Source organism: Desmodus rotundus, chromosome 12 (assembly GCF_022682495.2).
Source record: "Desmodus rotundus isolate HL8 chromosome 12, HLdesRot8A.1, whole genome shotgun sequence".
Classification (NCBI taxonomy): Eukaryota; Metazoa; Chordata; class Mammalia; order Chiroptera; family Phyllostomidae; genus Desmodus; species Desmodus rotundus.
The window spans coordinates 38,549,324-38,571,144 of record NC_071398.1 but is presented as its reverse complement, the minus strand read 5'-3'; the positions used below and the strand labels follow the sequence as shown (position 1 = coordinate 38,571,144).

At 47.8% G+C, this 21,821-nt stretch overlaps 1 protein-coding gene across 2 annotated transcripts in view; it reads left to right on the top strand.

Moving 5' to 3' along the window:
- Positions 1-15,573: 15,573 nt before the first annotated feature.
- AKT2 (AKT serine/threonine kinase 2) overlaps positions 15,574-21,821 on the top strand; it is a 49,893-nt gene continuing 43,645 nt past the window's right edge. For both annotated transcript variants that reach the window (XM_053914483.1, XM_053914480.1), the window contains exon 1: positions 15,574-15,741. The gene's annotated coding sequence lies outside the window, so the exon portion shown is untranslated. The remainder of the gene's footprint in view (positions 15,742-21,821) is intronic.

Below are 21,821 nucleotides of genomic sequence, written 5' to 3'. Positions count from 1 at the left end.
TAAGTCACCATAACTTCTGGCTGCAAAAACAAGTAGAGTTTGAGTCAGCAGAAGAAACTTCTGGATCCCCAAATATTTCCTTTTAAAGAATTCACACACAGCCCTGGCTGGTATAGCTCAGTGGATTGAGCAAGGGCCTGCAAACCAAAGAGTTGTTGGTTCAATTCCAGTCAGGGCACATACCTGGGTTGTGGGCCAGGTCCTCTGTAGGCAGTACGTGAGAGGCAACCACACATCAATGTTTCTCCCCCTCTCCCTGATGTTTCTCCCCCTCTCCCTCTCTTTCCTTTCCCCTCCCTTCCCATCTCTCTAAAAATAAATAAATCTTAAAAAAAAAAAAAAAAAAGAACCCACACGCAGACTCACCTACTCAGATTCACGCCCTCTGAGCTCCAGCACTTGGGTAGCAGCTTGAAAGGCATCAGTGGCATACAGGGAGAAACTGAAGTGTCTGGCATCAAGGACAGCAGAGGCCATTGTCCCTTTTCTAAACGCCCCCCCCCCACAGAGCCACAGAACTGGTAGGCTGGTACCATATCTGAGACTCCATCAACCTGGCTAACACTGTTTGACCTGTCTTGGAGATCCCCAGAGACTCTGCCCCACCGAAGCTGCTTTTCCATATGAATGGCTGGTCAAGATTCATGCTTCACAACTTCCTAAATTCTCTCAAATGAGCAACAGCTGACCTCAGTGTGCCACAGGCCTGGCACTAGCAGCAGCCAGCCTAGATTCACAGCTTGGCTTCACCTGGGAATCTCCAAGCTCAGCACAAGTAGAAGTCATCTCAGATTGCTTTATAACTCATAGTGGCCCCAGACAAAACACAGGAAACCCCAGGGCCAGTGCACCCATTGGACAACTACAGAGCATATCAGAGAACCTTAACCCTGCCCTCACATAGCTGATCCTCCACAGAGGGTGGAGGTTGGAGGTCAGTGGTCACAGCCAATCCTTGCAGCTGAATGACCTGGGTAAATCCCTCCCATTGACCTGCCAACAGCAACCAAGTCTCAACTACAAGAGGAGGATGTACTCAGCCCACACAAAGGGAGCACCTCAAGTACCCAGTATGAGTGATAGGGGAGGCTGTGCCACTTGACCCTACTGGACCCTATTACAATTGGCCACACTACCAAGACATGGAGTCTACTTAATACATAGAAACAAACACAGGGAGGCTGCCAAATGAGGAGACAAAGAAACACGGCCCAAGTGCAAGAACAGATCAAAACTCCAGAGAAATAGCTAAATGAAATGGAGATAAGCAATCTATCAGATACAGAGTTCAAAACACTGGTTATAAGGATGCTCAAGGAACTTAGTGAGGACCTCAGCAGCATAAAAAAGATACAGTCAGAAATGAGGGATACACTAATTGTAACAAAGAATAATTTACAAGGGAACAACAGTAGAGTGGATGAAGCCGAGAATCAAATCAATGATTTGGAACATAAGGAAGCAAAAAACAACCAATCAGAACAAGAAGAAAAAAGAATAAAAAGAAAAATGAGGGTAGTATAAGCAGCCTCTGGGACAACTTCAAGAACTCCAACATCCAGAATATAACCAGACATTGAAATAAAGAACTGACAGTAACCAGAGGGAGGGAGGGGGTTAACAGGGAAAAGAAGGGGAATGGTCATCAAGAAACATGTATAAAGGATCCATGGACCAAGCCAAAGGGAGGTAGGATTGAGGGTGGGAGGTGGGGGTGGGAGGGGCAGGGGAGAGTGGTGGTGGGGAAAAAGGAGACAACTGTACTTGAACAACAATGGGGAGAAAAACCCCATCAATTAAAAAACCCTGGCTGGTGTGGCTCAGTGGATTGAGTGCCAGCCTTTGAACCAAAGGGTCACCATTTTGATTCCCAATCAGGATACATGCCTGGGTTGCAGGCCAGATCCCCAGTAGGGGGTGCATGAGAGGCAACCATGCATTGCTGTTTCTCTCCCTCTCTTTCTCCTTCCTTTCCCCTCTCTCTAAAAACAAATAAATAAAATCTTAAAAAAAAAGAAGTCCAACATTCACATCATAGGGGTGCCAGAAGGAGAAGAGAAAGAGCAAGAAACTGGAAATCCATATGAAAAAATAATGAAAGGAAACTTCCCTAATTTGGTGAAGGAAATAGACATGGAAGTCCAGGAAGCCCAGAGAGTCCCAAACAAGGCAGACACAAAGAAGCCCACTCCAAGACACATCATAATTAAAATGCCAAAGTTAAAAGATAAAGAGAAAATCTTAAAAGCAGCAAGAGAAAAGAAGTTAGTTGCCTACAGGGGAGTTCCCATAAGACTGTCAGCTGATTTCTCAAAAGAGACCTTGCAGGCTAGAAGGGGCTGGCAAGAAATATTCAAAGTCATGAAAAGCAGGGACCTACAGCCAAGATTGCTGTACCCAGCAAAGATATCATTTAGACTCGAAGGGCAGATAGAGAACTTCCCAGACTAAAGGAGTTCATCATCACCAAGTCATTATTATATGAAATGTTAAAGGGACTTATTTAAGAAAAAGAAGATCAAAAGTATGAACAATAAAATGGCAAAAATACGTATCTATCAACAGTTGAATCTGAAAAACAAACTAAGCAAACAAGAAGGACAAAGGCAGAATCATGGCTACAGAGAGCATTCTGATGGTTGCCAGATGGGAGGGGTGAAGAGGTGAGGGGATTAGAAACTACAAATAGGTAGTGACAGAATAGCCATGGGGATGTAAAGTACAGTATAGGAAATGGAGCAGCCAAAGACATTCTATCCATGACTCATGGACATGAACAATGGTGGGAGGGATGCCTGAGGGAGTGGGGGGTGCTAGATGGAGGAAGGCAAAGGGGTAAAAATCAGGACAACTGCAATAGCATAATCAATAAAATATAATTAAAAATACAATGTTACTAGAAACCCCAATATATTGTAGAAAGCGTGTTTAAAACAGAAAAGCAATAATTTATTAGCCTACACTTAAATGTTTGTTTTTATTAATTCATGCAAACGGTACAAAACTCAAAGGTACAAAAGGATACATACAATAAGGCTGTTTTGTGCCTGGTAGACTGGCAAGAAATTTCAAGTCTCAACGTTGGGGAAGATCTGGAGTAACGGGAGTATGTATGTACACTGCTATAGGAATGTCAGTTGGTATCAACCACATAAAGGGCTTAAAAAAACCCCCCACTTTATGGAGATATAATTCACATACCAGACAATTCACCCACTTCTCACTTACAGTGCACAATTCATAGAGTTGTGCATCCATCACTACATTTTAGAACATTTTCATTACCCTGAACATAAATCCCTCACGCTTTAACCATCATTCCCCGAAGTCTTCCCATACTCTGCCTCCCACAGCAAGCTCTTTGCAACAACGAATCTGCTGTCTGTATAGCGTTGCCTCTTCTGGGCCTTTCATATAAGTGAAATTATACAGTATGTGGCCTTTTGTGTCTGGCTTCTCTCGTTTATCATGTTTTCAAGGTTCGTGTCGTAGCGTGTGTCCGTACTTCATTTACTTTTCTTGATGAATAATGTTGCCTTGTATGGATAGATAACACTTTGTTTATTGATGGACATTTGGGTTGGTTCCACTTTTAGGCTATTATGAATAATTATTTGGGGAAAGGAGGGAGAAAGGGAAAGAAACATCAGTGTGTGGTTGCCTCTCATGCACCCCCTACTGGGGCCCTGGCCCACAACCCAGGAATGTGCCCTGACTGGGAATTGAACTGGTGATCCTTAAGGTTTGCAGGCCAGCGCTCAGTCCACTGAGCTGCACCAACTAGGGCTCATGTACAAATTTTTGTGTGGAAATATGTTTTCAAGTCTCTTGGGCACATGCCTGGAAGTCCAATTGTTGGGTTGATGTTAATTCTATTTTTAACTATTTGAAGAACTGCTGGACTGTTGTCCAAAGTGGCTGCATCATTTTACATTCCCACCAGCAGTGTATAAGGGTTCCAATACCCCGCATCTTCGCCACAGTATTACCTGTCTTTTCTTTTAGTTTTTCTTTTCTTTTATTTTTAAGTATATTTTATTGATTATGCTATTATAGTTGTCTCACTTCTTTCTCCCCTTCATCCCCCTCTGCCCTGCATCGCCCTTCCCACCAGCACTCCTCTCCCCCCCACCACCTTAGTTCATGTCCATGGGTCGTACATATAAGTTCTTTGGCTTCTCCATTTCCCATACTATTCTTAACCTCCCCCTGCCTATTTCCTACCTACCATTTATGCTTCCTATTCCCTGTACCTTTTCCCCATTCCTCTCCCTCTCCCACCCCACTGATAACCTTCCATGTGATCTGCATTTCTGTGATTCTGTTCCTGTTCTGGTTGTTCGCTTAGTTTGTTTTTGTTTTTATCTTTTAGGTTCAGTTGTTGATAGTTTTGAGTTTGTTGTCATTTTACTGTTCATAGTTTTGATCTTTTTCTTGGATAAGTCCGTTTAACATTTCATATAATAAGGGCTTGGTGATGATGAACTCCTTTAACTTGACCTTATCTGGGAAGCACTATATCTGCCCTTCTATTTTGAACGATAGCTTTGCTGGATAGAGTAATCTTGGATGTAGGTCCTTGCCTTTCATGACTTGGAATACTTCTCTCCAGCCTCTTCTTGCCTGTAAAGTTTCTTTTGAGAAATCAGCTGATAGTCTAATGGGAACTCCTTTGTAGTTAACTGTCTCCTTTTCTCTTGCTGCTTTTAAGATTCTCTCCTTATCTTTAATCTTGGGTAATTTAATTACAATATGTCTTGGTGTGTGCTTCCTTGGGTCCAATTTCTTTGGGACTCTCTGAGCTTCCTGGACTTCCTGGAAGTCTATTTCCTTGGCCAGATTGGGGAAGTTCTCCTTCATTATTTTTTCAAATAAGTTTTCAATTTCTTGCTCTTCTTCTTCTCCTTCTGGCACCCATATAATTCAGATGTTGGAACATTTAAAGTTGTCCCAGAGGTTCCTAAGCCTCTCCTCATTCTTTTTGAGTTCTTGTTTCTTCATTTTGTTCTGGTTGAATGTTTATTTCTTCCTTGTGTTCCAAATTGTTGATCTGAGTTCTGGTTTCCTTCCCTTCACTGTTGGTTCCCTGTCTATTTTTCTTTATATCACTTTTCATAGCCTTCACTTCTTCCTCTATTTTGCAACCACGCTCAATGATTTCTGTGAGCATCCTGATTACCAGTGTTTTGAACTCTGCGTCTGATAGGTTGGCTATCTCCTCGTCCAGTTCTTCCTCTGGAGTTTTGATCTGTTCTTTCATTTGGGCCAGATTTGTTTGTCCGGGCCCTCCCGTTACGTTTTAAGGGGCAGAGCCTTAGGTGTTCGCTAGGGTGGGGCAACCCACAACGTTTTGTTGTGGCACTGTGTGTGGGGGAGGAGTCAGAGAGGAAACAATGACACTTGCTCACCTCTCAGCCGGCTTTCAGTCACTTCCCCCACTACCCACACGCAAATCAGGTCCTTCTGGTGCTGATTCCCAGGTGAGTGGGTTTGTGTACATTCTAGGACCCCCTGGTCTCTCCAATGAATTCTCCTGGGAGCCTGGGAGCTTCTCCTACTGCCGAAACCCCCACAGTTTTTTACAGCCAGAGGTTTTGAGGCTTTAGTTTCCTGTTCTGGAACCCTGGGTTGTGTTGTCTGTCTCGCTCCCCCGTTGTCCTCCCGGCTTATCCACACACAAATGTGGTACGGCCTGGTCCACCAGCTGCCACCTTGCCCAGCCCCGCCTGTCACCTTGCTGCACACCCTCTCTGCCCTGGCTGCCCGTCTCCGCCCCTTGCACCAGTCTGGACGTTTCTTGTTTAACTCCTTGGTTGTCATACTTCCATACAGTTTGATTTTCTGTCAGTTCTGGTTGTTTCAGTTTTCAATTTGTTGTCCTTCTTTTAGTTGTGTGAGGAAGCAAAGCGTATCTACCTATGCCTCGATCTTGGCTGGAAGTCGCATAGTTTTTCTACGTGTCTTTTTTTAATTGTATGTTTCCATTACCATTTATCCCCCCCTACATCGTCTCCCATCTCCACCCACCCCCGGGCCCCTCCCCACAATCACTACACTGCTGTCCAGGTCCATGGGTTCTTTCACCTGCCTTTTTGATTATTGCCGCCCTTTTGGGTGTGAAATATCTTATCATTATGCTTTTGATTTGCATTTCCCTGATGGCTAATGATGTTAAACATCTTTGAATGTGCTTGTTGGAAAAAGCTTCCTTTCAGTAAAAGTCTGGTGTGGCTCAGTGGATTGAGCACTGGCCTGGGAACCAAAGGGTTGCTGGTTTGATTCCCAGTCAGGGCACATGCCTGGGTTGCTGGCCAGGTCCCCGTGGGGTGCGAGAGGCAAATGATTGATGTATCTCTTGCACACTGCTTTTTTCTCTCCTTCTCTTTCTCCCCCCTCTCCCCTCTCTCTAAAAGTAAATATTTAAATCTTAAAAAAAAAAGAATTAAATAAAATAGCCCTGGCTGGTGTGGCTCAGTGGATTTAGCGCTGGCCTGCAAATCGAGGGGTCACCAGTTTGGTTCCTGGTCCGAGAGCGCATGCCTGGGTGGGGGCCAGGCCCCCAGTGTGGGGCATGTGAGGGGCGACCACACATTGATGTTTCTGTTCCTCTCTTTCTCCTTCCCTTCCCCTCAGTCTAAAAATAAATAAATAAAATCTTAAAAAATATAAAGTAACTGCAGCCCTTGGGCTTTAGCGCAATATTTTCCAGGTCAACTCATCTTGTTGCAAACGGCAGTGTTTCATCTTCTCTCATGGCTGAGCAGTGTCCCATCGTATCGAAGAACCCTCGGGTCATGTCCATGTCCTGGCACTGTAAATAATGCTGCGATGAACCTAGGGGTGCATAGACCTTTGCAAATGGGCATTTTCAAAATTTTCAGGTAGGTACCCAGAAGAGGGATTGCTAGGTCATATAGTAGCTATTCTTAATTTTGAGGAACCTCCATACTGTTTTCCATAGTGGCTGTACAGGTTTACATTCCCAGCAGCCATGAATGAGGGTTCCTATTTCTCCACAACCTCTCCAGCACTTGTTATTGCTAGTCTTGTTAATAACAGCCATCTAACAGGTGTGAGGTGGTACCGCACTGTGGATTATTTATTTATTTATTGAGAGAGAGACACACACACACATGACAACTTGTTGTTCTACTTATTTATGCTTTCGTTGGTTGGTTCTTGTATGTGCCCTGACTGGGGATCAAACCTGCAAGCGTGGCTTATTGGGTCGGCATTCTAACAAACTGAGCTACCAGGCTCATTGTGATTTTGATGTGAATTTCCCTAATAGTTAGTGAAGCTGAGCATCATTTCATATACCTGTTGGCCATTTTGTATGTCTTCTTGGGAGACGTTCAGGTCCTCTGCTCATTTTTAATTAGATTGTTTGTTTGGTGTTGAGTTGTATGAGTTCTTTGTATATTTTGAGTATTAACCCCTTATTGGAGCTGTTGTCTTCAAATACCTTCTCCCATTTGGTTGGTTGCCTTTTTGTTTCTGTGTTCATGGTTAAAATGTCTATTTACCCAAGGCAATATAAATTCAATCCCATCAAAATCCCAATTTTTATTTTATTTTTGATTTTAGAGAGAGGGGAAGGGAGGGGGAAAGAGAGAGAGAGAGCAACATTAATGTGAGAAACGTCGATGGGTTGCCTTCTGTACGTGCCCCCACTGGGGACTTAACCTGAAACCCAGGCTTGTGCCCTGACTGGGAATTGAACTAGTGACGTTAAGGTTTGCAGGATGACACCCAACCAACTGAGCCACACTAACCGGGCCCCAGTGACATTTTTAAAAGAAATAGAACAAAAAATCATCAGATTTGTATGGAACCACAAATGATCCCGAATAGCCAAAGCAATGCTGAGAATTTTAAGAATGAAGCTGAAGATATCACAATACCCAACTTTAAGTTATACTACAGAGCAACAATAAAAAAAAAACCCAACAAAAACATGGTATTAGCAGAAAATAGACACACGGACCGACAGAACAGAATTGAGAGCCCAGAAGTAAAACTACATATATATGAGCAAGTAATTTTTGACAAGGGAGCCAAAAACACACAGTGGAGAAAAAAATGCCTCTTTGATAAATGGTGCTGGGAAAACTGGAAAGCCCCATGCAAAAGAATGAAAGTAGATTACAGTGTGTCCCCATGTGCAAAAATCAATTCAAAATGGATTAAAGACCTAAATATAAGATCTGAAACAGTAAATTACATAGAATAAAATATTAAGTACTAACCTATGCACCTTGCTCTTAGAGATTTTATGAATTTGATTCCAAAGACAAGGGAAGTAAAGGCAAGAATAAATGAATGGGACTGTAACAAAGTAAAAAGCTTCTGCACAGTCAAAGAAACCGCCAATAAAACATGTTGCTTTTAAGAGCGGTGTCAGTTTACTTTTAAAGAGTGAGTGTTTAAGTAACAGCACAAAGGCCCCAGCCAGCTGGCCGGAATCCTGGTGCCCACGCTCAACGGGGTTCCAGCCAGGATGGCTAGTGCCTGTGGCGCCATCTTATGGTAACAGCTTGAATAGAGCTTATAAATCACCTCCTTGGACGGTTAAGAAAATGATGCCCTTATTTTTAAAAAGCATTTATTTATTGATTTTAGACAGGGAGAAAGGAAGGAGGGGAGGGAAGAGGGAGAGAGAGAGAGAGACACCAATTTTTTGTTGCATATATTTATGCATTCATTGGTTGTTTCTTATATGTGCCCTGACAGGATCAAACCAGCAACTTTGGCATATCAGGCCAAGGGACTGAGGTCCTTCTTTTTTAATTTTTAAAAAAGATTTTATTTATTTATTTTTAGACAGAGGGGAAGAGAAGGAGAAAGAGAGGGAGACCAACATCAACGTGTGGTTGCCTCTCATGTGCCCCCCACTGGGGACCTGGCCTGCAACCCAGGCATGTGCCCTGACTGGGAATCGAACTGGCGACCCTTTGGTTCACAGGCCCACGCTCAATCCACTGAACCACACCAGCCAGGCTTGAGGTCCTTCTTGATGACCTAAAAAAGAGATGATATTCATATCAATTTTTCTTAATAATGTGGGAAACTCCGTTTCAAGTATTTTGCTGTTTCAAATCCACAAACTTCAACTTAGTGTAAAATGAGACTTTGCTGTATCTCGAATCTGGATCCACACAGATTAAGTCCAGTGCTGTGGGTCAGTGTGGATTGGCCTGAGACATCTTTGGGAATGGATCCAGGTGGCACAATGTTCTGGCTGTGTGGCATTTGGCCTCTCTGGGCCTGTTTATTTCTGCACAATAGACTTCACAGAGACTTCCACCTTTAGGAACGTTTAACAAGGTCAGGCACAGCTCCTAGCACTGTGCCTGATACGTGGGAGTTCTTCAATAAAGGTTAGGAGATTATTATTAGTTGTTCAACTTTTTGTAAATAGACAAGTTCAGACCTGAAGTAAAAATCACCCCAGTACAGAACTTTAACCTTCCTAACCAGAACCACAGTCGACAAATATATATATATTTTAAGATTTTTATTTATCTATTTTTAGATAGAGTGGACGGGAGGGAGAAAGAGAGGGAGAGAAACATCAATGTGTGGTTGCCTCTTGTGCGCCCCCCCACTAGGGACCTGGTCCTCAACCCAGGCATGTGCCCTGACTGGAAATGGAACCAGTGACCCTTTGGTTCACAGGCTGGCACTCAATCCACTCAGTCACACCAGCCAGGGCTCACCAAATATTTCTTGATCCCCAAGTCCCAACTATGTGCTGGGCATTGTTCTAGGAGCTGGGAAGACAGTGGTGCCCAAGACAAGGTTTTTGCCCTCATGGGCAAATTTATATTCTGGTTTGGGGGAAGACAATTGCAAAATAAATTTAAAAATTCTTTAGTGTTAAGTGCTAGGTAGGGAATTCAAAAAGTCTAAAGAGAGAGTGACAGCCTGCTGTTTTGGATTTGGGGTGGCCGCGGAAAGTCCCTCCAAAGAGTTGAGATTTGAACTGAGTTCTGAAAGACAAGAAGGAGCCAGTCATGCAAAAATCAGAATCAGGGGTGAGCAGTCCTGGCAAAAGGAACGGCAAATGCAAAAGCCCTAATGTAAGAATAAGCTTGTCTTTGGGGGGGGGGGCATTTAGAAGAGAGGTTAGTGTGCTAGAACCCAGTGGTGCAGGGGCAGCTCACACAGGGCCCTGAACGCCATGGTGAGGCCTTTAGCTTTTATTCCACATGGGATGGGAAGCCATCTATGTGTCTGAGCAGATCAATAAGGTGTTCAATTGTTTCTTTAAAAATGATATTTTATTGATTATACTATTACAGTTGTCCTAATTTTCCCCCTTTGCCCCCCTCCACCCAGCACCCCCACTCCCTCAGGCAGTCCCCACACGATTGTTCATGTCCATTGGTCATGCATAGGTTCTCTGGCTACTCCATTTCCCATCTGTACTTTATATCCCCATGGCTACTCTGTAACTTCCTATTTGTACTTCTTAATCCCCTCGACTCTTCACCTCTTCCCCTCTTCCCCCACTCCCCCGCATCTGGCAGCCATCAGGTGTTCCATCTTAACGAGCGTGGAAAAAGTTTCATTCTAAGGTCTGCCCCAAAGTGCATTAGCTTAGCACAACCACTGACACGTTTCCAGAATCTCCTATGTGTTGAAAAATTGAATGTGCATGGTGTCTTCTACTACAATTTTTGAAAGAGAAACATAGTTCATAAAAAGAAAATTGGAACCAACATTTACAGTATCCCTGAGGCTTAACTGTACTTTTGCCAAACACTTAAAATGCCTCTAAACGGATCTTCCTAACACAGTAGCCTCTAGGGTGGGGCTTTGTAACTTCTGGCTGGGGAGTCAAAGACATTTCAACATTTCTGTATGACGTGGGAAATGCTTTTAAATAAAAACTCTTTCTTAACGATGCCAGACTTCTGTGTGAATTTGATCAATGCGATGGACCTTCTCCCCTGAAACAGCTCTGTGTAGGATGAAGAAAGGGGGAATTCCCATTCCTGCTGCTTTCATCTCCTGATCACCCCGTGGGAGAGAGGATCCCCCCTCATGGCCACCTCCACCACTGCCAGGGATAGACCCCCGGACCTCCTGGAGATGAGCAGAAGCCTCTCCACTTGGGGATCTTAAGAGCTGGTCCATGCAGCTTGTCCAATCACCACCGGGAGTCCGATCTCCATGAGAAGGGTTGAAATGGACTCCATAGGCTGATGTCCGCTCCCTGGGGACATGAAGGGGCTTTGAGGAGATGTCCTCTCCACCCCTCAGGGCAGGATCCTTAAATCATTTTTTTTCTGAATCAAGAGACCTTTGAGCAGACTTCAGATGAGAAGTTACCAGCCCTCCTCCCCAGAAAAACTCATGGACAGCCCATATTTATAGTTATGGGAGGGGAGTTCACAGAATAGATTAGAGGGTAGAGAACAATTTGGTGTTTTAGGGAGTTTTCTCCTCAATCACCCTTGATTGGAAATTGGGAGACTGAGGCCTAGAATGATAGTTAAGTGTTTTACCAAAGCAACACAGGGGACAAAGGTAGGGCCAGTATTTCCCATTGTTCTACATAATATTGATCTAGGTGCAAAGCACAGGTTCTTGTATCAGAGTGCTAGGGTTCAAATCCCACCTCCACTCTTAACTTGCCCTGGGACCGGTGCTGCTGCACTAACCTCCAAGATTATGTTGACAGCTACAGGACGGCACTGACAGGACTGTGTGAAGAGCAGAACCTGCCCCATAACAATTGCTGAATAAATTTTATTGGTATTTTGCAATGAGGAAAGGTAGGCACAGAGAAGTAAAGTTATTTTGACAAGAACATAGGAAAGGGGAACAAAGATGGAGGCGTAGGTAAACACACTGCACCTCCTCGCACAACCAGAACTGACAGAAAATCGAAGGGCAGGGAAGTCCGACACCAAGTAGATAAAAAAGAAACATACATCCAGACCGGTAGGAGGGGTGGAGACGGGCACAGGGGTGGAGAGGACTCGCGTGGCCGTGGTGGGACCGAGATTGGCGGAGTGTGGGACCAACAGGGCAGGCATTCTGACCACTAGCAAACCCTGCGGCCCCACATTCGCGCACAGATAAACCCAGAGGGCCGGACTCAGAGTGGCGGAGAGCAGGGCAGGAAGAGCGGTGGGTAGCACCCTGCGACCCCACATTCGCGCACAGATAAACCGGGATGAATGGCAGGGAGCGAAGCAGACCGCGTAACCCAGGGCTCCAGCTCGGGGAAATAAAGCCTCAAACCTCTGATTGAAAACGCCCGTGGGGGTTGGGGCGGCAGCAGGAGAGACTCCCAGCCTCACAGGAGAGGTCGTTGGAGAGACCCACAGGGGCCTAGAGTGTGCACAGGCCCACCCACTCGGGAACCAGCACCAGAGGGGCCCAATTTGACTGTGGGTAGCAGAGGCAGTGACTGAAATCCAGTGGAGAATGGAGCGGGCGCCATTGCTCCCTCTTTGCACCTCCCCCACGTACAGCATCACAGCGCAGCCACCAGCGTTACCCCGCCCAGGAGAACACCTAAGGCTCTGCCCCTTTAAGTAACAGACGCACCAAGACAAAAAAAAAAAAAAAAAAAAAGGACCCAAATGACAGAACACTTCAAAGCTCTGGAAAAAATACAACTAAGCGAGGAAGAGATAGCCAACCTATCGGATGCACAGTTCAAAACACTGTTTATCAAGACGCTCACAGAATTGGTTGAAATTGGTCGAAAACCAGATGAAAAAATGAAGCCTATGCTAAGAGAAACAAAGGAAAATGTACAGGGAACCAATAGTGATGCGAAGGAAACTGGGACTCAAATCAACGGTGTGGACCAGAAGGAAGAAAGAAACATCCAACCAGAAAAGAATGAAAAAACAAGAATTCGGAAAAATGAGGAGAGGCTTAGGAACCTCTAGGACATCTTGAAACGTTCCACCATCCGAATTATAGGGGTGCCAGAAGGAGAAGAGGAGGAACAAAAAGTTGAAAACTTATTTGAACAAATAATGAAGGAGAACTTCCCCAGTCTGGCAAAGGAAATAGACTTCCAGGAAGTCCAGGAAGCTCAGAGAGTCCCAAAGAAGCTGGACCCAAGGAGGAACACACCAAGGCACATCATAATTACATTACCCAAGATTACACAGAAGGAGAGAAACTTAGAAGCAGCAAGAGAAAAGGACACAGTTACCTACAAAGGGGTTCCCATAAGACTGTCAGCTGATTTCTCCAAAGAGACCTTGCAGGCAAGAAGGGGCTGGAAAGAAGTATTCCAAGTCATGAAAGGCAAGGGCCTACATCCAAGATTACTTTATCCAGCAAAGCTATCATTTAGAATGAAAGGGAAGATAAAGTGCTTCTCAGATAAGGTCAAGTTAAAGGAGTTCATCATCACCAAGCCCTTATTATATGAAATGTTAAAGGGACTTAACTAAGAAAAAGAAGATCAAAACTAGGAACAGTAAAAATGACAGCAAACTCACAGTTATTAACAAACACACCTAAAACCAAAACAAAAGCAAACTAAGCAAACAACTAGAACAGAAACAGAACCACAGAAATGGAGATCACATGGAGGGTTATCAATAGGGGATTGGGAGGGGGAGAGAGGGGGGAAAGGTACAGAGAATAAATAGCATAAATGATAGGTGGAAAATAGGGGGAGGGTAAGAATAGTGTAGGAAATGTAGAAGCCAAAGAACTTATAAGTATGACCCATGGACACGAACTATAGGGGGGGAATGTGGGAGGGAGGAGGTGGGCAGGATGGAGTTGAGTGAAGGGGTGGAAATGGGACAACTGTAATAGCATAATCAATAAATATATCAAAAAAAAAGAACATAGGAAAGGCATGATTAGAACTAGGGCCTGTCCATCTCCAAAGTCAATGAACGCTGTTCATCCCCACACGAGTGTTGTTCAAACTGCAAGGCATGACCCATTTGTGGGTTAGAAAATCAGTTCCACAGGGTCTCATACAGCACCGAAAAAAAATTACATATCAGAGTGCATCACCCATAAAGGTAAGCAGTATTTGGTGATTTTTGTTTTATTTTACTATAAATATACATATATGTGTACTAGGCCTTCAAATAGTTTGGAAGCAATTACCTTGGATTACTAGGACCCCAAGGAGTTTATACACAAGCACACTGGAGGTTTCAGTGAGATAAACCACCTGCGGTCTAGGAGGGGTAGGGATGTGAGTTGTCCAGGGAGACTTAGAGGTAGGGGAATGGGCTGTGAGCTGCTCAGCATGCAGAGGAAGAAGAGGGTAGGCCCCAGAGTCTAGATTGGAGCAGAAAGGCTAATTCTTGAAACAAAAATTCCCCACGAGCCCACTCAGTGCCAGGCCCTTTGCTAAGGACACAGCGACTGCTGTGGTCTTTTCCGTCTTGGGGCTCTCTGTGCAGTGGAGGGGGACCTGTCAAAGACTCTCAAGGGGTCAGGGTTGTGGTGATGGAGTTATTGCTCAGAGTTATCAACACTGTGAAGGGGTAAGACCGTGAATTAGGAGTATAGAGCAATGAGTTCCAAGCTGGAAACCCATAGCTAAGTGATGGTTCCATCATTAAGTTTACCGAAGGCCCATCCCTGAGCAGGACTTGCCGGAAACACTCTCAGAGACTTAGGTGAACTCAGGATTCTTCAACTCCCAGCCAGGCCTTCTAGAAGTATGCACTAACCAATGCATACTCGCCAAGCTGTGTGGCATACTGAAACCCAAATTCATAAGCTAACATGCTCCACCCAACCTCTGCGAGAGAAGGGACTGGGGGCCAGATGTCTCACAACTGTCTAGTATACTAGCTAATAAATGGGCCAGAATGTGTGCAAAACTCTTTTCTTGAACGGTGATTTTAAGGCCTTTGTCGGCCCAAGTTAGCCCATAAAAAAATTATATCCCATATTTAATTCCACATATGATGAGCAGATAACAATATTTTTGAGTCATAGAATGTCTAATTGATATAAATTGCTCTGTTTACATAAAACAGTCTAATAGCCCAGTTACGCAGGTATGACTGTTTCCATTTGGCAGATGTGGATACTGAAGCACACACACAAAAATAGTGGAGCCATCTGCCCATCACTAGCAGGAAAATGCAAAGCTGGGTTTCGGAGCCTGAGCTCAACCGTAAGGGACAAACTGAAAAGGAAACCCTCCAAACGCCAGGTCCAGGGCCCTTTAAGAGCCTCGGAACGGGGAGGAAAGCGAGAGCCCTGTAAAACAAGATCAAAGCGTATGCAAATAAGGAACAGGGGCTGTCGGGAAACATCGCCGAGGCTGGCCTCTAGGGAAAGCGGGCATCGGTCAGAGTTCTACTGCGCCTGCTCGCTCCTCTCTGTTCCTCTCTTTCGGCGCCTGCGCGAGGCCCATCACTAACCCAAGCCGGCCCAAACTTGCCTATTGTACGGAGGCGTTCTGCTTTAAGTCCACCGCCTCCTTTTGTTGCGCTTGCGCTCTATCGCCCTCCGAGTCTAGGTCCCGCTTTTACGTCAGTTCCTGTTGTTGCGGGAGAAGGCGGTATTTCCGTCCAGTGGGTGGGACGGGGCGGTAAGCGGGGGCTGGGGGAGGGGGCGGGGGGGCCGCGCCGTGCAAGCCGTTGGGCCTGGCTCGGAGAAGGCGTTGCCGCTGCCGCCGCCGCCACTGCCGCCTGGAAACTCAAGAGCAGGAGCTAGCGCAGCGTGGTGATGGGCGGGAGTAGAGCCCCGCCGGAGAGGCTGGGCGGCTGCCGGTGACAGGTGAGCGCACCAGTGCGTGTCCCCGAACGCCCTCCCGCCCCCGCGGTGGTCGCGTCGGGACCCCCCGCGGTGCCGCGCTGGGCCGTACCACCAGTGCCTGCCGGGCGGGGACCGCGGCCCTCGGGCCCCCCCTTTCGGGAATGAGTGGGGGTGACTGCGCGGGGGCGGGGGTTCTAGCCCTGAGGGGCCGGGGGCGGGGGCGGCGGGTTGCACCATTGAAGCAGTCGGGGGGGTCGCCTACCAAAGTGCGAGGACCGAACCACTGAAGAGCTGGGGCACGAACCCTAACATGTGCGGGCCTGGGGCTGAACTCGTGGGCTGTGAAGTGAACATGCTTGGTGGGCGAGCGCTAAGTCACTGAGGGGGCGCGCCTTACCAAATGGAGGCTGTACCTATTCGGGGCTGTGGGAGCAGTTCCTGTAACGCGTGGAGAGAGGTGGAGGTTTTGGGGGAGGGAGCTGTACACCAAGTGTGGTCCGGGCAGCGCCGTCTGGGTTATACCACTGAGGCGCTGGGGGGAGCCATCCCAGAACGTAGAGAGTGCTACATCAAAGTAGTAGGGCTGTGGTGTTTGTAATCTTTGAGGGACAGGCAGGCCGAAGACGATGTTCACGGGAGGGCTTCGGGAGGGCTCTAATGCTAGTGATCAGGAGGGGTTTCTGTCTCCTGTGTTTGGTGGGTGGAGCTTGGAGTTTACACTGAGTTGGAGGGAGGATCGTCCTTTATTGAACTTCATAACTTTGGGGGAGGGGACTCTGTGGACCCTGGACTGTCTACCCCACACTTTCCTATTATTACACTCTGTTTTAAGGTGTGTGGGACAAACACCTCTGTGACAAGTTCTTTTCATAGGGTGTGGGGAAATGTCTTAAAAGCCGCTGTTTGAAGTTTTCTGAGCTTTTGACTCTTTAGGGAGCAGAGGAGGTAGCGAGCTTGGATTTCGGGAGCTGTGCTCACGGACCTGCTTAAGACTTTGGAGGAAGGAGTGTTTGGTGGGACACCTCTCCCAGGGCAAAGTGGCTGGGGACATCTTGATCCTTAGGATTCGGAGGTCCCCCTTCCTCTGATTTGGAGGCAGATTGGACCCAGCAAGAGGACTGTACTGGAGTAATTAGGTCCTCCATGGACTGCCATTCAACCTTGTCCCTTATTCTCGTCTCAGACAAGCATGGGGAGTCCAGTCAGGGCCTGACCTTGGTTGAGGGTGGTAGGTGTGAAGGAGCCAGGCGCCACGCACTGCAGGCCCCTCTGTCCTTCATGAGGCTGGCTGTATCTCCCTGGTTAGCAGTCCAGGTGCCCATGGTGTTTGCACTCCCCACCAGGGAATAACAGTTGGCCTCACCATTAGGTGGCAGTGGGTGGCAATGAGGCTAAGCACTGTTTTCCCAGCTGTTCCACCTTGCATAGGCCAAGGGGACCCGGGCGGGAGGTGGCCCTAGCCCAGCCCGATCCAGGGATGGAGACTGCTCTTCTGAGAGATCTGGGACAGCCAGATTCCTCATGGATTTGTTTCTCACTTTGCCTGCTGGGTAGGTTCTTGCAGCAGCCCGCCCCAGATGGGAGGCCACTGCCCCTGCTCTCTAGGCCAGCTTGTGACCTTGGCTTGCCTGGTAACCTTTGCCCCCGGGTCTGGAGTTCCCGAAGGGCAGGGCGCAGTCTAACATGGGCTGGTGATGTGGTCAAAAGGGGAGGGTGGTCACGTCTGGCCCTTAGCATCAGCCTCCAAGCTGACTGGCTTCCCTGGGTAGTGGTGCCTAGAGAGAATGGTCCCTGAGTCTCTTCAAGGCCATGGTGGCTCTGTAGAACTTTTCTCTGCTAGGGGTTTGTTCCTCTGGTTTCCTCCTGCTAGTTTTAGAGGGTTTGCTGGATGGGGTTGAGAGCAGCAATAAAAACAATGACCACGAGGTTGAGGGCTGACATTTATTGAATGCATTCTGTGTGCCTCACCCTGTTCGGAATGCCTGACATGGATCAGCTTGCTGAATACACACATCTTAGAGCTGTAGGTACTATTGCTGTGCTCCGTTTCAGAAGGGGAAACTGAGGCACAAAGAGGCAAATCATTCCAGAGCTAGTGAATAGCCAGTGTTCTTAAACATTCACCATATGTCAGGAATGTGACAAGCCTTTTACATACATGATCTCATTTAAATCTCAAAATACCCCTATGGAGTGGGTATTGGTTGTGCCCATTTTATAGACCCCTAGGAGGTAAGGAGAAGTGTGATACCGGTTCTACAGATGAGGAAACTGGGAAACTGAGACACTTGATGTGAAGTGAAGGGATTTGCCCCAGGTCTCACAGCCAGCAGTGGTAGAGCTGGGGTGTGAACCCCTGGCCCCATTTGGCTTCAGAGTGAACCTCTTGTCAACGAGTAACTGGAGCAGTGGTTTATTTGCACCCAGAGGTGGATACGGTATTTCTGTCATTTTGCAGAGTCAGAAATTGAGGCTTAGAGGCGGCATTGCCCTGCCTAGGTCTGTCAGACCTAGGGGGCCAAGCTGGGGTTTGAAGGTCTATCTGCTTATCCCTGGTGTCATGTACTCCAAGCTCACTGGGTCCCAAGCTGGACTGGATCTCTGTCACCTCAAAGCCCCTGCCTTGGACCCTGCCAGCTGCACCCACTGTCATTTCTTTCCCCTTGTCCACAGAGCCTAGGGCTGCTGTGAGCACCTCTGGCAGCAGCCGGTCCAGCAGTCCTGGCTCGCTGGTGGAACTGGGTCTGTCCTCGGAGTTGAGCCAGAGCATCTTTTAACCCAGGGCACAGTGTGTGCGGGGGGCTGGGAGAAGACTAAAAGCAGTATGCAGGGGTAACATAGCTACTGGGGCGCCCGTGTTAGAGGTCTGTACCCAAGGATGGTGTAGTGGGCAGGCGCGCACGCTCTGGCGCTTTCACATTCTGGCTGTGTGACCGTGGGCCACAGTGTCCATTTCTGTGCGGTGGGCTCGGAATGGCACCCATCTCAGGCTGTTGTGAGGGTTAAATGAGTTAATTCACGAGAAGCTCCTCAGAGAGCACCTGGCACTGTGTAGATGCTTAGTCAGCAGTCCTGAGGGCATCAGCACCCCACCCTCAGTCCTCTCCGGCATCCTGCTATCCAGCCTCCCAGCTCCACCCCACCAGGATTCAGGAATCTGGTGTCCTGGTCTCTGACCTCTGTAAAGAGCTTCACTGAGTGAGTGAGAGCACTGGGTTCAAATCCAGCCCTTTCACTCGCTGGTCTGTGTGACCTTCAGCAGGTTTTTCAACCCTTCTGAGCCCTTCTCATCATCTGTGTTATGGGCTGCTGCTGATTCTCCTGATAGGTCATGAAGGTTAAACGGGTTAGTTCGTGGAAAGCATTTATAACTGGGAAGCTCTAACGGTGAGCCTGCAGTAAACATCCTGCTCTCACTGTATTCTGCAAGAGTGCCTGACACATGGTGAGCCTTAGGATTGCTTAGAAATTGTAATTCTTATTTCTGCTAGGAGTTTGAAGGTTCTTTTCAAATTACAGAGCCTTGTCAGATACCACCAGGAGGAGGACATGGCCAAAATTAGCATCTCTGGTTTCCAGATGAGGGTTGGGAGTGGGAAGGATATACAATCAAATAAAAACTGGAAAATGCAGTGCCCAGGGCCCATCTTTCTTCCACACAGTTGCTGCCTAGAGCCCTTTTGAGGTTTGAATTGCAGCGCCTTTGTAGATGTCAGTCTCTGCTAAACTCTCTTCTTCCCTGTACGTGTTTTTATTGAATCTCCTCCACAGCCCCCAGCAGTGATGGGAATGGCCCTTTTGAAGGCTGCTAGGCAGAGAGAGTTGGAGAAGTGTGTGTAGATTTGGGCCAGGCTTCGTAGAGCCTGGTGGGCCTGGTGGAGAAGGGTGGATTTGATCCGGAAGGCGTTGCGGAGCTGAGGGAAAGTTTTCATTCATCCACCATTTACTGAGCACCTGCTGCATGGTTGGCATTGCTCCAGCTCTTTGGGATACAGGGGCATACCTGACAGAGGCCCTACCCCTATGGAGCCAAGGGAGACAAACCGGAAACCTGGTGAATAAATAAGGGGCAGGTTAAAGGGAGGGGCTAGGCAGTGAATTAAAATCAGATGTGACTGGTGCTTCTTTAGGTGAGCTGTCAGGAAAGCCTCTGAGATGGATAAGAAGACATGAGAGGCAATAGCCTTGGGGTGTGGGGGAGAACCACAGTGCAAAAGTCCCAGCGAGGCCGAGTTTGGTGAGGTGTAGGGGCAGGGTGAGTGAAGGACATAGGAGGGGCTGGGTCACTCAGAGCCTTGCAGCTCCCTCTGAGGAGCAACTTGGTCAGATTTAGGCTTTTAGCAGGTGCCTTTTGCCATAAGAGAGGTTCTCAGGCTTCTGCTTGGGGCGGGGGTAGGTTTAGAGCCAGTCAGGGAGTTTCACATGCCTCCCACTTCCCCCTTGAGTAGAATCACTGCCTTAGAAATGCTGCAGGCCTGATGGTTGCCTCCCTTGTCTGTGGTTTTCACACCGTGTTCCCCAGGGCCCATGGCTGTTCCCCTTAGGGACAGATGGGGGGGGAGGCTCAATGGGCTGCTTTGCTGCCCACCCCTCCTCAACCCAAATAGTTGGGCTAATATCAAGTGACAGTGCAGAACAATAGTAACACCTGATAAAAGCCATACTTGCTGATTCTGCCTTCCCTTCCACTTGTGCCCGAGGGCTGGCAGCGTTCCTGACACTGCTCTAGAACTTGGAAGACCAGGCCTTGTGGGCCTACCTTCTACTGGAGAGAGGAGCGCAGCAAACACATCTGTGATAGGACATCAAGTCACTGTCAGTGTTATGAAAGCAAAGAGAATGGGGGTCAGGGGAAAGAGAGTGTGAGGGATTAGTATGTTTTATTTATTTTTTCATTTTTACTATTTTTCTTTGGTATTAGTGTGTTTTAGCTGGGCTCATTGGGGGGCTTCCTGGAGGAGGTGGCACATAGGTTGGGACTGGTGTGTGGTGAAGCAGCCATGGGAGAACTTGAATGAAGACCCCTCAGACTGAAGTGGAATCAGCTATGAGTCTTTCCTCACAGAGGTGAGAACAGGCCTAGACAGTCTCAGTAACCTGTGCTGTGTCTGCCAGCCTGGCAGTGCTGGGGCCAAGCTCTCAATTTGGGCAGCATGGCTCCAGAGTCCCTTAGCTCAGGAAGGCACTCAGTAACCGTGGGCTTCTAATTCCGCAACTGAGCCTCAAACTTAAGCTTTAGAACGGTGAGCGGGAACCTGGCTGTTGATTTTCCCAGCCTGATTCTGGAATGTCTTCCTGGAAGGAGTGGAGCCCCTCAGACCACAATCTTGAGGTATTCAGAATTCCCTTGGATTAGGAGGATGGAAAAGAGTGTCCTTTGCACTTGGTCTCTGAGCCTCTGTGGGACCCAGGGACACCCCTCCCTGGGCCTCTCTTTGACTTCCCAAGTGGAAGGCTCTCAACCACCAGGCCTTGAGGCTGCACGGTGGGGTGGTTCCGTGGCAGGCTCTTCTGGACAACCAGCCAAGCAGTGAGAGGCCCAGCTTGGGGAGACAGCCCTGGGAGCAGGACCAGAAGGGAGGGAGTGAGGGAGTAGGCGTGGGAGGGGCGGCAGGGTGGGATCTTGGCCTGGCCCCCTTGGGGGCAGGGCCCACTGCCGACTCGGCACCCACAGCAAGACCCGCTGTGCTGGGTTCGTGGAGCAGGGGACAGCAAGCAGGGTCTGGCTGAGGGGAGACTCCATGTCAGAGGTCTCTACAGGGATTTCCTTGAGCCCAGCTATCCTGCCTAGGAAGCCTGTCCACAGATGTTTCTAAGGGTGAGGCCAGAAATCCAAGCCTGTCTTGGTTCGTCACCTTCTGGGCCCTTCCCCATGGACTGGGGTAGCTGCTAATCCCTTGCCCCCCTCCTCAACCCCTGCCAGCCTGGTGTCAGGTCGTCTTCATCTGGTGGGTTATTTCAAAGTGGCCTGAGCTGGGGGCAGCCCGCCTGGTTGTAAACCCTGTTCCTGGCTCCCCCCTTGGTTGCTGGGGAACCCTGGGGACCTTATTTCATCTCTCTGAGGTGTATTTTTGCTCAACTGAAATGGGACCATCCCTGCC